The 14850-nt window shown below is 40.9% G+C and overlaps 1 protein-coding gene across 1 annotated transcript in view; it reads left to right on the top strand.

Moving 5' to 3' along the window:
- The first annotated feature begins 5030 nt into the window (after positions 1-5030).
- ptpn4a (protein tyrosine phosphatase non-receptor type 4a) overlaps positions 5031-14850 on the top strand; it is an 82470-nt gene continuing 72650 nt past the window's right edge. The window contains exon 1 of the mRNA XM_061233814.1: positions 5031-5473. The gene's annotated coding sequence lies outside the window, so the exon portion shown is untranslated. The remainder of the gene's footprint in view (positions 5474-14850) is intronic.

The raw sequence follows: 14850 nt of genomic DNA, 5'->3' as shown, positions 1-14850 counted from the left end.
CTCTGCCAAATGACTAAACAATAAATTGTATCTGAGGATGAGTCTTACCGTTCATTGCAGATTTGGGGTTGGGGGTGGGAGGATGGGTGGCTGGGGGGTATAAAGGGTTCCACTGATGTTTCATTTTCGCCAGGAGGAAACAATAACCATCAGCAGCACCCATTCTGGAGCCAAAATGGCCACAAACCTGCATCAGTGCATCCTCTCAGAAATAAAGTGACAATGTAGGCACATTTTTGTTCTTCAAGGATCACATTTTCTAAATGTACCCCGAGAGTAATGTTCTCTTTGGGTACAAATGAGTATATTTTCCAAGTAAAGAAGGTATAAATTAGGCATATATTGCTGTTATATTCTTATAGTGATATTCTTGCAAATAATACCTGAATAGTGACCTTTTTAAGGGCCCGGCTGTGGACCATGTGAACCTGCTGGTACACTCAGATGAAAGACTGGTTTCAAAGTGACTGGATCTCCACCACTATCCTGCTTCAAGAGCAAAACCTTAAACTCTAGAACAGAACATTTCCTTCTGAGCAGCATTTCATAATTGCACACTCAAGCTTCTTGGGGCAGTGACTCCAGTGTAACTAGTGACGCGGAACAACACTAAAAAAGGTACAACTCGACAGAACTGGAGGCAATGCACTTTTGCTGACATCACTTCAGTCATCGTGCAGCAACAATTTATTCCCCAGGTATGTCAGATGAGGACTGTAAACAGGAAGTCATTACAGAATTTTCTCAATTAGCAGTGCATCATACTTTGAGAAACTGTCCATTGCCTATTAAGTGGCATGGCAAAGTGGGTTAACTGAATTACCCTTTTTTATTAACTGATTTTATTATCTGCCACATATATTGTGACAGTTGTCCCTAGCCCATCTCCCGCTTTCAACTGGCCACTGGCCCATGTTATGGGAGGGCCCTTGGAGCAGATATGAATTTGATTCACTCAGGTTCCCCAGATAGTGGGATTCAGGCCTTTGAGCCTGTTTACATTAAATTAGCTGTTTAATACCTTTCTTTGCTCTCTGTTCTAAGCAATTTTCTTGTACATCCTGGGATGGACACACTTGGACATACATACTATTGCTTTCATTAAATATTGATGCGGAAAGTATGAATATTTAAAATACAGCACGGCTGACATAAAGTGCACACACACCACAATGCACAGTTATTGATATCGTAAATACATTTGGCACTTAGCAGATGGTCATACCCAGAAGGATACAGAACACATTTTTAAAAACATATACACAGATAAAAATATGAAATTGATATTCATGCAGCTGGATATTTTTACTGAGGCCAAGGTTAAGTATCAACATACAGAAGGGTACAACAGCAACAAGGGTACAATAGCAACACCCAGCTGTAATTTTATATTTAGAGGGATGCAATGTTATATTTTACATTAACAATGCAAGTGGCCCATGGGAGCTCAGGTGGAGGACTGCAAGGTGAAAAAAAGTCATAGTTTGACATCATGTGTTCTGAAGGAGAGTAAATTGTGCTTATCTGTGGTCTGGCTAACTGCAGAAACAGGTAGCCATTGCGGTACTAGAGGATAAAACAAATTTATGGTAAAAAATAAGGATAAAACAAATTTAGGGTAAAAAAAAAAAAAGGATAATATTTTAGAAAGGGTGATTAATATGAAATAGCTTATTTCGGAAAGTCTATTATGACAAGTAAGATGCTCTGACAACTAGATCTTTTGTCCATTTTTGATGGGAAAATGAGCAAAAGAATACACTCAGTGTTCAGAAAGAAGGATGAGGCAACAGAGAGAACACACAAAGCACTCACAATGAAAGTCTTTCCCTGTCGTCAGTGGGTAGTCTTGTTAAGAATGTGCGTCCGGTGATGATATTTGACAGGAAGGAAAGGGGGCTCAAACTGTCAGGAGATTGGGAAGAGTTAGGAGCCAAATCGGCCTCTGACCTCCTCAACACAAAACCACTGAGTCAGTCACTGAACAGATCTGCCCTCATTCTCATCTCTCCAGATGCTGTGCTGTAATTGAGGGGATGTGTGGGGTGGGGGATGGGGGTAAACAAGGCAGGGGCAGGGGTGTGCTAATTGCAACAAGTGTTAACTTCTTCCCTTGCCCATTTGCAGACTATAGTTGAAGTGAATAGTCAATAGTGAACCGAACCAGCTACCACATACTGTTTAGCCCCCCAGCCTTATATTGCCAGGGGATCCATTACCTCAGAGCTAGCATGCTTGTGAAAATACATACTGAAAACCTTCCTCGCACTGATTACGTCAAATAATTTCAAAGCATTCATTCAGAATGTCCTCCATCCTGCTACATACTGTACTCAAAAGCCAAATGTTTTGATTTATTAGACAGCTAAACACTGCAAGACAAGTCAGCTTGAAATTCTCAAAAGCTTCTTTAAGAAAGAAATTACACTGTACTGGTAACTTGTGTATTGACAGAGAGAAAGGGAGCACACTGTCTGAGAAACTCCTAGAAATTGCTTCCCTTCCTTATACAAACTTTTTTTTATCAGCAAAGCATCCTTGCTATCTAGCTTCAATTTCCTGTCTACTGACTTCTGAGTTCCATTTTTTGGTTTAATTTCCCTGAATATTAAATCGAAACATTTATATTTCAATTTAGTCACATTTGAACAAGGGGACATTCTTGGAGCCCCTTGGGCAGTTCAGAAAATAACCTTGCAAATGATAGTAATGGCAGAAACCCCAGAGAGTTAGCATGTAGCCACTGCTGGCTGGGCCAGAGGATGTATTTATCTCTCTCATTGCAGCGTGGCATCAGGACAGAACAGCAAAGTCCCTTCAAGTCAGACTCAATGTAGCGACGGGCTCTGGATTGTTAAGTCTAATAAACCTGTTCAGTTCTATGTTCAGTAAGATAGGGATCACACAGGACAACTTGATGATCTTACAGTTAGCAATGGAACTGAATCATGACTAGAGAAAAGGTTTACCCTTTTAACATCTATGAATATTTGACTGTAAAATGAGTCAATGAAAGCACATGCTGAAAATGCAAGCATTGGTTTACACCATGAATGAAAGTGTGATCATTTAACTAACGTAGTTGTCTGAATGCGCTGCAATACACTGCCACAATTATTTTTGGAATTACTGTATTCTCACACAAGCCATTGGATAACCTGTACAATGATTCGGAATTGTTAAGATCATAAACATACTTGCTGCAAAGAGTTTGTCATAATATCCAGCGCTGGCGTGTCTGAAGCTCACTAAACACAGCTTTGAAATCGATGTGCAACTGGGCAATTTTTCACAAGATGCAGTATCAGTTGCAGCTCACACGGCTTTCGCTGCTCCGAGCCATGAAGTAGACGCTGAAACACTACCTCCTAATGGCCAGAATAATTATAGCAGTCGCCACTGGCTGTGCCACCGGGGTGATGTCATTGCAGCACCAAAATGGCACATTCCAAATATTTTTCTAGGTCATTTTATTCCTGTTGGGCTTTCATATTAGCGAGGGCTGTCAGAGAAGGCTGTTTCTTTTCTGTCATTACAAGATTGTCACCAAGCTGTATTCATGCTTTAAAAAAAAAACGAAAGAAAGAAGAACGACCCGACCAAACCTCTAACCACAAGTGGAATGAAAACGCGTTAAAAGCCTAGACCGGTAGAGTGTTAACGGCGCACATGTGCAAAACTCGGGAACTAGACCCGCTAGGCTAAACCAAGTAATAACCATATGGGTGGGGATGCTTTATTTTTTCGGGTTTACTAATATAAAACGCACCAATGTTAAAGTCACGTAAGTCGTGTGTATGAAGGCTATAACCAATTATCCATTTAAATGTTAAGGACTCGAACGGTGCATTGATCTTATTGTGCTTTCTGTCTGTAGTTGGTACTACAAGAAAGCCACATTTGTTTGTGCTTTCTGAGCACTATATCGATTTGGGTTTGCAATTTATAGACCTATTTATCATCAAAAGAAATCTACCATCATATAACCTGTCATCAAAATGCCATGTCCATGTCCAGCAAGAAAACATGCAGATCATATATTTTGTATTAATTGTGCACGTGCTTTCTCGAGGAGAAGCACATACTTATAATTTCCCGCGTAGTAGGCTATATAGAAAAGGCACTGAAATTCAGTCTGAAATGCATACAAGCGCGAAATACCGAATCAACAGCCTACCTACATGAAAGTACGCACTGATATAAAATTGAACAGTAGTACCTCAATATTCCACAAGATGTCGCTATATGCCATTTAACGATTGTGTGCGTACGGACACAATACTAACTGGGGTTAATGCTATCAGCTCAAACAAGGACCTCTGATTCAGATTGGCTTTAGTCACAGGCTAAATCATCTAGCATAGTTACGGCTAATTAGGCTACTTATATTTCTGCAATACATACATTTATCTTGTGGATCAATTTTACTGTCACACTAATCTAAGATCTTATGCACAAATTATGCTTATCGTTATATGTTCATACAGAAATGTAAACAAAAAAAACCCCGAGTTGTTTCCACGTAAGGACGAGCTGTTTCCAAGAACAGAAAACCGGTTTGCTGTATACCAGTGTCATTATGTACTTGTTGCAGTCAAATGACAGCCCACATCCTTGTCATCTGAAGATATATAGGTTCATTCCGTGACAACTTGTTTTGAGTTGGTTGTGTATGTGCCGAGGCACACAAATCTAACAGTAGAGCACAAGAGGCCTATTTCAACTTGACCACTGTAAAAATAAAATAAGTAAATCGAATCCCTAACACTAACCTAGTCCTTTCTTCTGAACAGCGTTGTATAGAAGGGGTAGAAGTAACTCAACAGGTTTATATTCATGGTCTGAGAGAGATACACAGAGCCTAATCTGTGTTTTCCACATAACTGACTGGCAAGCATATGCGCTCCCGCGATATTATTTCAGATGTTGACACCACGCCTCCCAGGCGGCGTTGTGGAGGTTGCGCCATGTGGCTCCACCCCCGTGCGCTGGCGGCGTTGCGGAGGTTGCGCCATGTTACGTTGCTATGCTCCTGCTCCCGCTGCTGCTGCAGCGAACCAAGCGAAGAGCCACAACTGAGCAACCGGGCAGCCTCAGTGAGCGAGCGCACCGTGACCACCGAGAGAAGAAAAGGCTTAACTTTTTTTGGTTTCTCCAAACGTTATTTGCATCAATATTATCAGTTATAAAGGATTGCGAATATTAGCTGCTCGGTTTGGGATGACCGAGTGCACGCTGTAGCTGGTGTTTTCTCTCCGCTGTGTGGATTATTGTTCGCTGTGTTGAAAAAGCAGGAGGCCCCGCGGTGAATGCGTGTGTGCAGGCTCGGGGATGATAATGATGAGGTTTCAGTGGGGCTGCAGCGGGTGAATTGAACTGGGCTTTTATGTTCTTCTTCTCCACTTTGATTTCCCTTACCTTCATAAAAAATAATTCCCCCAAAAACTGGACCCTCCTGGAGCTGTTTATGAAGGTAAGCTGCATTATCTATTGTTTGAAAGTGTGTGTCAGTTCGCTTCTGTTGTGCATATTTAGAAGGGGGTTTTGTGGTATGTAGCTAAGATGGCTAGCTAGTATATAGCTTGCTAACTCGCACTGCCTAACCAAGCTTGCCTTGTTTTTCGGGTTGTAATTACCTAAGTTAGCTGCCCAGCGCGCAAAGGAATATATCTGGCTAACGTTAGCTGACTGGCTAACTTACATTAGGTTGTTAGTTAACTTGGTATCTAGCTGCTAAGTTGTATTTATTGGCTAGCTATTTAAAGCACCCCGTTAGGTAACATTTGGTCCAAGCTAACTTGGATAGCTGAATGTTGGAGTTGAGTGGTGTTTGCTACCTAGCTAGCTATTCAGTTAGCGCTAACGCTAGTTGTTCAGTTATGTTCCCACTATCGCTAACTGACACGCTACGCTGTTTTACACAGTGGGCAAAACTAGCTGACTAGCTAGCTAGGTCTTGGTTCTCAACTGGCTACCGATAGCTATCTTAGCAGCAAGAGAGGTCATTTTTAGCCTGCTAGTCTAATAACGCCGAGTACTGCTCGTTATTTAGTAACCATACGTTAGCAGTATAGTTGGCTAGCGAGCTAGGTGGCCAGCCTTAGCTTCAATTGCGTAGTAGCCATATCGTTAGTTGGATTGGTTCGATTCAGTTAACGTTACGATATTTTTAGCTTTTTTAGTCTGTCTTGTCTAGCTGGTATATGCACATACAAATTGATAGTTGGAGAACGTAAGTTAGCTAGATTAGTTACGGACTAAAGTAAGGATGCATTGTCAATATTTCGTTGTTTTACCTACTAGAGCTAGCTAACTTGGGTAATGGGAGAGTAGAAATGGATTGGTTGGCTAGCAAGCTACTAAAACGACCAACTACTTTTCTCCGGGTTACAGATCTGTCGTGTCAGTAAAGCGAATACGTAGACCTGTATGACATTAGCAGGTAGGTGCTATTCGCCGCTTTCAGGATACATTTGGCAAACGTTATCTTGCAAATTCGACTGTCGAATATTGAGCGTTTAATTCTGTTCGAGATAGCTGTCCTAATTTTGCTACGACAGAATCGCAATCTTTTACTTTTGAAAAATCAAAAGCGAAGACCAATTGGCATTATTGTTTTATTTATCTTTTGCTAGCTAAGTGGCTAAGAAATGATTCCTTGGTGTCGTGTGGTGACATTAAATATTCGTTTGGGTAACGCTTGTACACGATCAGATGATCCAGAATTTTCTGTTTATTGACATTATGAACTCCACACACCCTATTTTTATATTAACGTTATCCGTCTGCGTGTGTGCACGAGAGAGACAATTATAATTATCCAGTAGATGTTTAGCCAAAATGTCCACAATAGTAGAGTCATTTCCCTCGTACTACAGGTGCATTGGGGTGTTAAGAATATTTTGGTGTGTGACTGATGCGAGATATATCTGGATTGAGCAATTTTCTGGTTTATGGTCCTGCAAAAATCTGGTTTGAATTTCCCCAGATCAGTGGTTCCCAAACTCGGTCCTGGAGTACCCCTGTGTATGCTGGTTTTCGTTCCAATCACAGTTGCAATACAGGAATTTTAACACGCTGTTAATTTTTCTTAATTATGTACTTTTCATGTTTAGGGGGACTACCCCCTTAAATCGCAATTTGCCTGATAGTTATGCATGCCAAAAACAATTACATTTCCATGGTCATATTGTGCTTATCGTGCTATATTGCAAACACTGCATACATTTGGCAGAAATTAATCAGTCGGCTCCTAATCGGTGAATGTGGTGACACCAAACCTAACCATTTGGAAGAAGAGTTCAAAGGCAAAGCAAGTGATAAGGCAACCCTGCATTGCATTTAAGGGAAATAAAATTACAAATGAAATGAAACTCCTGTTCAACTAGCTAATTGTCAGCCTATTAGTTAACATCAGTCTTATTTGTTACCTCTTCTTATGCAATTGTTTACAAGATGGTGCAATAAGGACAATATGAATGTCGTCATTTTATTCTTCATACCATTGCAAAGCTATTTCTGGTATAATGTTTAAGGTAAATGCATCTTAAGATGAAAAGTACCCAATTAAGAAAGATTAACAGCTTGTTAAAATTATCTGACGTCAACTGGGGTTTTGAACAACAACCAGCATACACAGGGGTACTCCAGGACCGAGTTAGGGAAGCACTGCTCTAGATCAAGCGCACAGGGCTAGGAAGACCATGCTGAGATCCAGACAGGAGTTAAACGCTGATGGGAGCCCTGCGGTAAGCTTAATTAAAACCTTGCCATACTTGTTGTATCAGTGTAGCATATAACCGTTTTTTCGCATGCGAAAGGTCCCAGTATGGAGGCTGCACTTGGGCTTTTTAAGAATGAAGGGACAGGGCAGGATGTGGTGTAGGGGAAGGAAGAGGCAGGAGTCAGCTGGCTCAGTGGACATAGTTTGGGCGAAGCGCATTTGTGTTGCGAGGAACACCTGAGACTCTATGCCCTCTGGGAAGGAATAAAAGAGGGGACCAGGTGCCTGGATGATTGGGAAAGGCCACACCCTGTCATATTCAGTCATGCTGGGGATCTCTGTGTCTCTGAAACCAGCATGCCCCCCCTCTTCTCAAGGGCGAGACACCATAAGCAGTCAAAGGCTCCATTTGCGTCCTTTTGACATGTCTTTGCTGTGGTTCCACCAGTTAAGTTTTTTGTGTGTGCATGTTTTTTTTATTTTTAAAAAAATGTTAAGTTCAGAACATGCTCAGGTATTTTTTATCTCCACTCCACGGACGCCTACCTCAGGCCTCATTGAAGTAGGGGAGGTTGTTTGCTTTGGGGTTTTGCTGTTTTTTTTTTCTGTCCGGGTTGAGCAGACCCCAAAAGGAAAGAAATAATCTTCTTTTTCTATGAGGCGAGACATCTGTCCCGGGTTCAGTTTGGTTACAAGACTAATCGAGGCCGACCACCTCTCGTGCTGGACTAGCACACGCATGAAAGCAACCGAGTGAAAGGCACAGTACGGCAGGTTCTGCTCCAGGTTTCAGAGCGGCGTCCAGACTTGAGAGCATTTGGCATAAGAAACTCTGACTCAAGTCTTTATCTGCCGGTGCATACTAGTGCCCAGAGCTACACTCTGGGATATTCATCCTGTTTTCCTCTACAAGGAGGAATTCTGTCAGTTCAGATGTGTTCATTTTAAAATGACATGTAGGCCAACAGAGTGCAAGATGAATGTTCATTAAATAAATATACTGTAATGTATGCATAACGTATGTTATCACAGCCTTGAATATTCCTATTGAAGATATGTCAATCTTTGGGTTCATATTGCCATATAAATATGGTCATATTGTGGAACAGAATAAGCAGTGTAATTTAAAATAGTCATTTGTACAGATCTAAGGCCATTCAAGTATTCAGGAAGCTTCAATTATCCTTAATACACATGCCACGTAGAAGTGCATACCCTCATTGTTCACAGGAGCGCCATCATACTGTAACCCACGAGGTATCCCCTTTATAGCGCAGTCATTAATGCCTCTTCCCCGTCATATCGGCTGAGAGCGCAATGTAATTTCCATACCTACCTGTTCCCCACTTTGTATGTAATTAAATGCAAAACTGAAAATAAATAGATTACCAAGTCAGATATATTTTTTCCATTCAGTCCCAGAGCGAGAATTACATGTAATGCCATGCTTACGCCCACTACAGCGATACTACTGCATGCGTTGGCTTGCGTTATGAAATGGAGCAGTGTTGCAGATATTCCGTCTAATGAACACACATTCAGTTCTGCATTCCTCCCTTTCTGCTGACCTCTGCATCTCTGAGATTCTGGTTGGCAGCGGAATGTTCCGGTACTGTCCACATTGCAAGCCAGGGATGTTCGGTCTTAAACCGCAACTGGAATGAATACTTAAGAGGTAACAAATCTGAGCACATAACTTCAACAATGACAGGAACTGAAGATTCACTGTGGTGTCCATGTGGTTTATGTAGTCTGTGACTGCCTTAAACATCCTTCACATTATACAAGCCTCCATATGTGCAATTAAAGCTGATGATCCCCTATGAATTATTCTGGTGTTGTTACTTTTTATTTAAAAAAAACATTGATATAGCCTACAATTAGGCAACATATGTTTATTAAAATCCACACTGAAAGATGCTGTATAAACAAACAACTATTTACTGTATCCTCCCAGAAACCAAGCTTTTAGATCCCAGGTTGAACACTTCGTATAGTATAGACATGGGCAAGACTAGTGTAATAACTCAGATCACACAGGTGGTGTACATCCTTTTTGTTTTAACAGGTCAACCACATACATTTTTTCTTCAAAAAGTAGTGAACCAAAATGTTATCGGTGCTGAAGCGTTGATCACATGCTGCAGAATTGTAGCAAGGTCAAACAAATTGTTCAGAAGGAAGATGTGAAGCTTGTTTCAAAAAGGAAATTGAAATGGTAATTGGCACTGGACACTTGTCCTGCATGCGCTCGCTTACCAAAGCCCCACACTTCCCTGGAGTTACCATGGCAGGCAATGGCAGGCACAGGCAGAAAAACAAGTTATGAAGACAGTTCTGATAACCTAGATAAACCTAAATATTTTAGATGGGTTATTTCCAGAGTAAGAAACTGCAAGCAAGACTGCAATTGGCCATTGCCGTATGTTAGCACTACGCTAATGCTAGCCGCTTGAGCCTTGTGGGAAGGGTCGGTTATTGCAGTCAGCTTCACCAGTTAGACAGGTAAACTACTTTCCAGAGTATAAAAAAAACTTTCCTTGTCTATACTTTAATTGTATTGTAAGTTCTGTTTCACTACTCATTTATCCCAACTATCTAAAACAAGGGGAAAAACACCAAGCCCCTTTGAAAAACCAAGGGGAATACATTGCTAGCTAGCTATATCGATTGTAATTGGATTTGCCTCTCCGTGAGTAGTTATAGTTGTCAGCCTGCCTGAGGGTACCTAGTTTACTGCTCGGGAGGGACAGCGGGGCTTATTGGAGGTGGAATTTATGGGCAGCTGGGCAGAATTTATATCATTTAACCAAGTTACAGAACAGATTCATGGTCTTTCTTATCTGATAAGAAATGTGTAATGCAAATGCTTTCATTTGTAATACTTTGTTCAGCTCTGTCCAAACAATTAAGTAGTGTGCTGCTCGAGATGTGAACAATGGTGTTGAATGATCTTGCAGTTCTGCATAAATGTTCAAATCTGGATGATTGTCTTCAGCAACTGACGATGAAAATGTAATTGAGCATATGATGCTGATGAAGTTGTTTTTTTGTTTTTTTTTCCAAGAATGTTTTTGCTGGTGTAAATACAGGGCAAGGTGAATGTTTGCAGTGATTTATTGAGCCCACGGGCTTTCAGTATGAGCACCTCCGCAGATGTGTGGTTTTTCAACTGCCTGTTCCAGTCGGTCTCCGATTGCTAAGCATGTTTCATTATGCATGCACTGACTCACAGCTATTGCTCGCATTTGGATACTTTTTTTTTTTTTTTTTAACCTTTCCCCACTTGGATCGATGCGAGGAAGAAATTCAGGCCAATACGCCAACTGTTTTAGCCTCCATTCACACCGAAGGAGAGTCAGCAGATTAATGGAGGAAAACGCATCAGCGCTTCATTGGAGGCTGATGCAGTGTGAAAGAGCCTTTATTGGTTTGTGTAACGTAGCCTCTAAACAAACAGGGTCTTCTTTGTAGTTCTTCAATGAATTGTAATCAAAATGTACTAGCTTGGCAGCCATGTACTCCCCTCTGTGCCGACGGACTGATTTGTTCAGACAGTTATTTGTGGTGAACAGCATTATGCACCATACATGATGGGACAATTAGGTGTGCTTGTGCATTCGCTCTCTTTAAGCAGTTATGGAAGTTTACGTAAGTTGCTGTAGGTCTCTTGACAACCAAAGGCAGGAAGATCAAACTGAACTTTAGCACATTTATCATCTTTGTGCTTCTGTCAAGGCCAAACCAGACATTTATATTTTTGAACATTAAATAAGAATTGTCACATAAGACAAAAGAATGCCAAACGGAGGAATGAAAGGTCACAAATGCATGGAAATGGATTTGAATTGAGGAAAAGTATATTTTATATTTTGATATTAAGTTATATCAACTGACCAGGAAAAAAAGGATTCCGTTATATTTATAAACTGATAGAAATAAATGTAAAGCTTGACAAATGCTCTATCACTGCTCCATCATATTAAGGCCAATGTGATTGGGTGATACAATGGTCCAACATGCAAACGCCAGAGAGGTATTTACAGCATCAATAGATAATGCTGTAAATAAAGTAAACATGACCTGCTCTGATACTAGCCTTATTTATTATATTTATTTCGTCAAACATGCAAGGAAAGGTATTCGGAGAGTAGCTCAAGACTCATACTCTCTAATAATTGAGTCAGCAGGTTGGAATATCTTATACAAATACGTTTTCCTTCTTTGCTCATTGTGCCATGAATGTGCTAACTTACTGGCAGTTTGCTTTTGTCCTGTAATGTAAAACAGGGTGGTATTTGCGGATATAGCCACGCAAACATTCCCAGAATTTTCGTATTGTGCATCTAATCATAATAAGCATAATTTTGATATCCACAACAGAATATTGAGAGTTTACAAAGCAACCCCCTCACTACCGTAGATGTCATTTGTTTTTTTTTGAAGAATTGAGTTTTTTCAACACTTTTCTGTCACTACAGCTGTGAATGTGTCTTTGTTTGATTATCATGTTGTGATTCTTTTTGAATGCCCTTGTTATCAGCTCCACGGGGTTTCTTTTTACCTCACCTGCACATTCTGTTTGTATTTCCGTGCCATTTAATTGCTTTTTTTCTTTAAAAAAAACAAAAACCTTTTCTTATGTGCAAATAGATGAATAATACAAATCAAATCAACCTGTAAAGGTCACTTTGAGAGCTTGATGGTGTAGGCTAGTAGATGGTGTGCTAGCATGTCAGGTTTTTATGTTTTAGGGGCTGCAGCATTGACCTTGCTCTCCAAGAGCGGCAGATATATTTGCATTCAGTTTTTGTCTTCTTTTTTATGCGCCTTGGTTGAGATGCGTGGTTGTGCCAGATTATTATTCAATACTGCAGCACTGACCTGGACAGAATGGCCTATATGGGCGAAATGCAGAATACAAGCCTACTCAGTTAGACACTGCTTGCGCAAAATTGGCTGCATTCCGCTTGGTTCAGTTAGAACCTCCTGAAATTGGTGTACAAGCAGAAAGCTTATTCTTTGGTGGCGATCAAAGATTCCTTATGCTCTTCTTGTTTGTATTTTGTCATCCCATAGGGTGATTCCATAGGGTCCTAGGCACATAGGGTGATTCCATAGGGTCCTAGACACATAGGGTGATTCCATAGGGTCCTAGACATATAGGATGATTCCATTGGGTCCTAGGCACGTAGGGTGATTCAATCGGGGTCCTAGGTCTGTAGCATGGTTACGGTGCTTGACTTCGACCTGGGAGGTTGGTGGTGTATCTGTGCGGATGTTGGGCCTTTGTGATTCCATAGGGTCCTAGGAATCTAAAATTGTACACGCTCACATTTTTACGATGCTACCTGGTGCTACACACTGACCAGTCCATCCTCCATTACCCAAACCTGGTACCACTACAACACTGGTTCCCATATGACCGGTACCTTCTGAACCTAATCGCGACACATTTTGGTGCCACATGCCTTCAGACCCTGGCGTTTCACGATAGCTCCGTCAAGTCAGTGACAGCAGGCAGTGTTTCCCCTACAAACTTTTTATTAGTGGGCGGTGGTGTTGACCCGCCGGGGGTGGTGTTTGCACTGGCGACAACATAAAAAATTCACTGTGCGGCAAGCCTTTAGTCTTGTCCTGAATCAACGGTGACGCCAGCTCTTCTGTGCACTTACTGCTCGCGGAAAAGCAAAATTAAGAGACGATGGGCCAATCTAGGTCATTCATTTATTTGTTTTGCGCACGACATAGCAAGCAAGACACTAGTGTAGCCAGTGGTTGAAGAGTACAGTACCGGCACTTATCTGTTTTGCTCTTTGGAGTACCTTGGTTTTTTCAGCTCCTGGTACTCTTTCTGCCCTGTCAGCTCTTGATCTGGGCCGGTACTCACTCTTACTTTTTGCCCATATGCCTCCCCTAGCTTCGTTTCGCATAACGCCACTTGTGCGTGGCTATTGGAACTCAAGCTAGTTATTTACCACAAGACGAGTTTTAGGCTGCAAGTTTGTATTTGCAAACTTTTACAATATAGGTACGGTCTTTGCCGTCTAAGGAATTCTGATCCTAACAGCAGCTAATACCTCCTGATACATTTGTGTATCCACTGGATAACCTGCCTGTGGAACGCACTGTTTATGACACTAGAATTCTGACTGCAGTTGTCACCTCCCAGTACATTAACGGAAATTTTGAATTCTGAGCATATCTACTTGATGCTAGTAAAATTGTAGATTACGTCTGATTTCTTTTTTTTCTGCTTCAAGCACAGAGTACAGTTACCATTCCAGTGCCTCACACACAAACTTATAATTATGTCGAGTGGTAGCCTGCATTAATAGCACATTCATTGTAACTAAAGAACATCATATTTTTCCTTCAAGTAGAAATGTGGCTCCTCAGAGCCATTTATTCAAAACTGCGGTTCTGTGACTGTTTACATTACATTTTGTAGTTTCATTAATCACATGTATTGTTTATACTGATTCTTATTGCAAGTAATCTGCAAGTTATCTGCAACACACCCTCTCCCCCAAAGGCCCTGGTCGTAGCGTTTACCGCCGTTACTTTAAGCATGGTTAAACCGAGTATGCTAACGTTAACAGTAATGCTTCTATTAACGGTACAACCCTGTTTAAAAGACCAAGACAAGATACTACAATATTGAATTATTCTTCTAATAAAAGTAACGGTAAAGATCCTCATCAAAGTAGTTAACGAGGAGATGTAGGTATTTAAAATAAGTGACGGACAGGCACTACTTCCTTCTTCATCTCCAGGCTTCAACATTTCATTCTTCTTCGTTTTTGATATCAGTGTTTTTTCAGATACCAAGTCATTGCTCACTCGTCAGTAAAAATATCAAAATAAATAGTTGGCTATTATTTTTCCAAATCAACCATGCTTAACCACCTTACATGTGTTTGTCATTACCGCAGTATTGGTATGTGACCATAAAAATGGCTAAGCAAATTTGTAGCCGGTTAATTCCTTACCATCCTCAGAATTCTTCTCCATTAGCCATTAGCTTGATTACTGGGCGGGCCTTAAAGTAAAACAAGAAAATTGTGAAATTTCTTTGCCTTTGCTCATGTGTTCAGGCACTGTTTAGACACTGGCACCATTTTAAA

This window comes from Conger conger, chromosome 3 (assembly GCF_963514075.1).
Source record: "Conger conger chromosome 3, fConCon1.1, whole genome shotgun sequence".
Lineage (NCBI taxonomy): Eukaryota > Metazoa > Chordata > Actinopteri > Anguilliformes > Congridae > Conger > Conger conger.
Note: the sequence above shows the minus strand (reverse complement) of the source record. Positions and strands in the feature narration are given on the sequence as shown.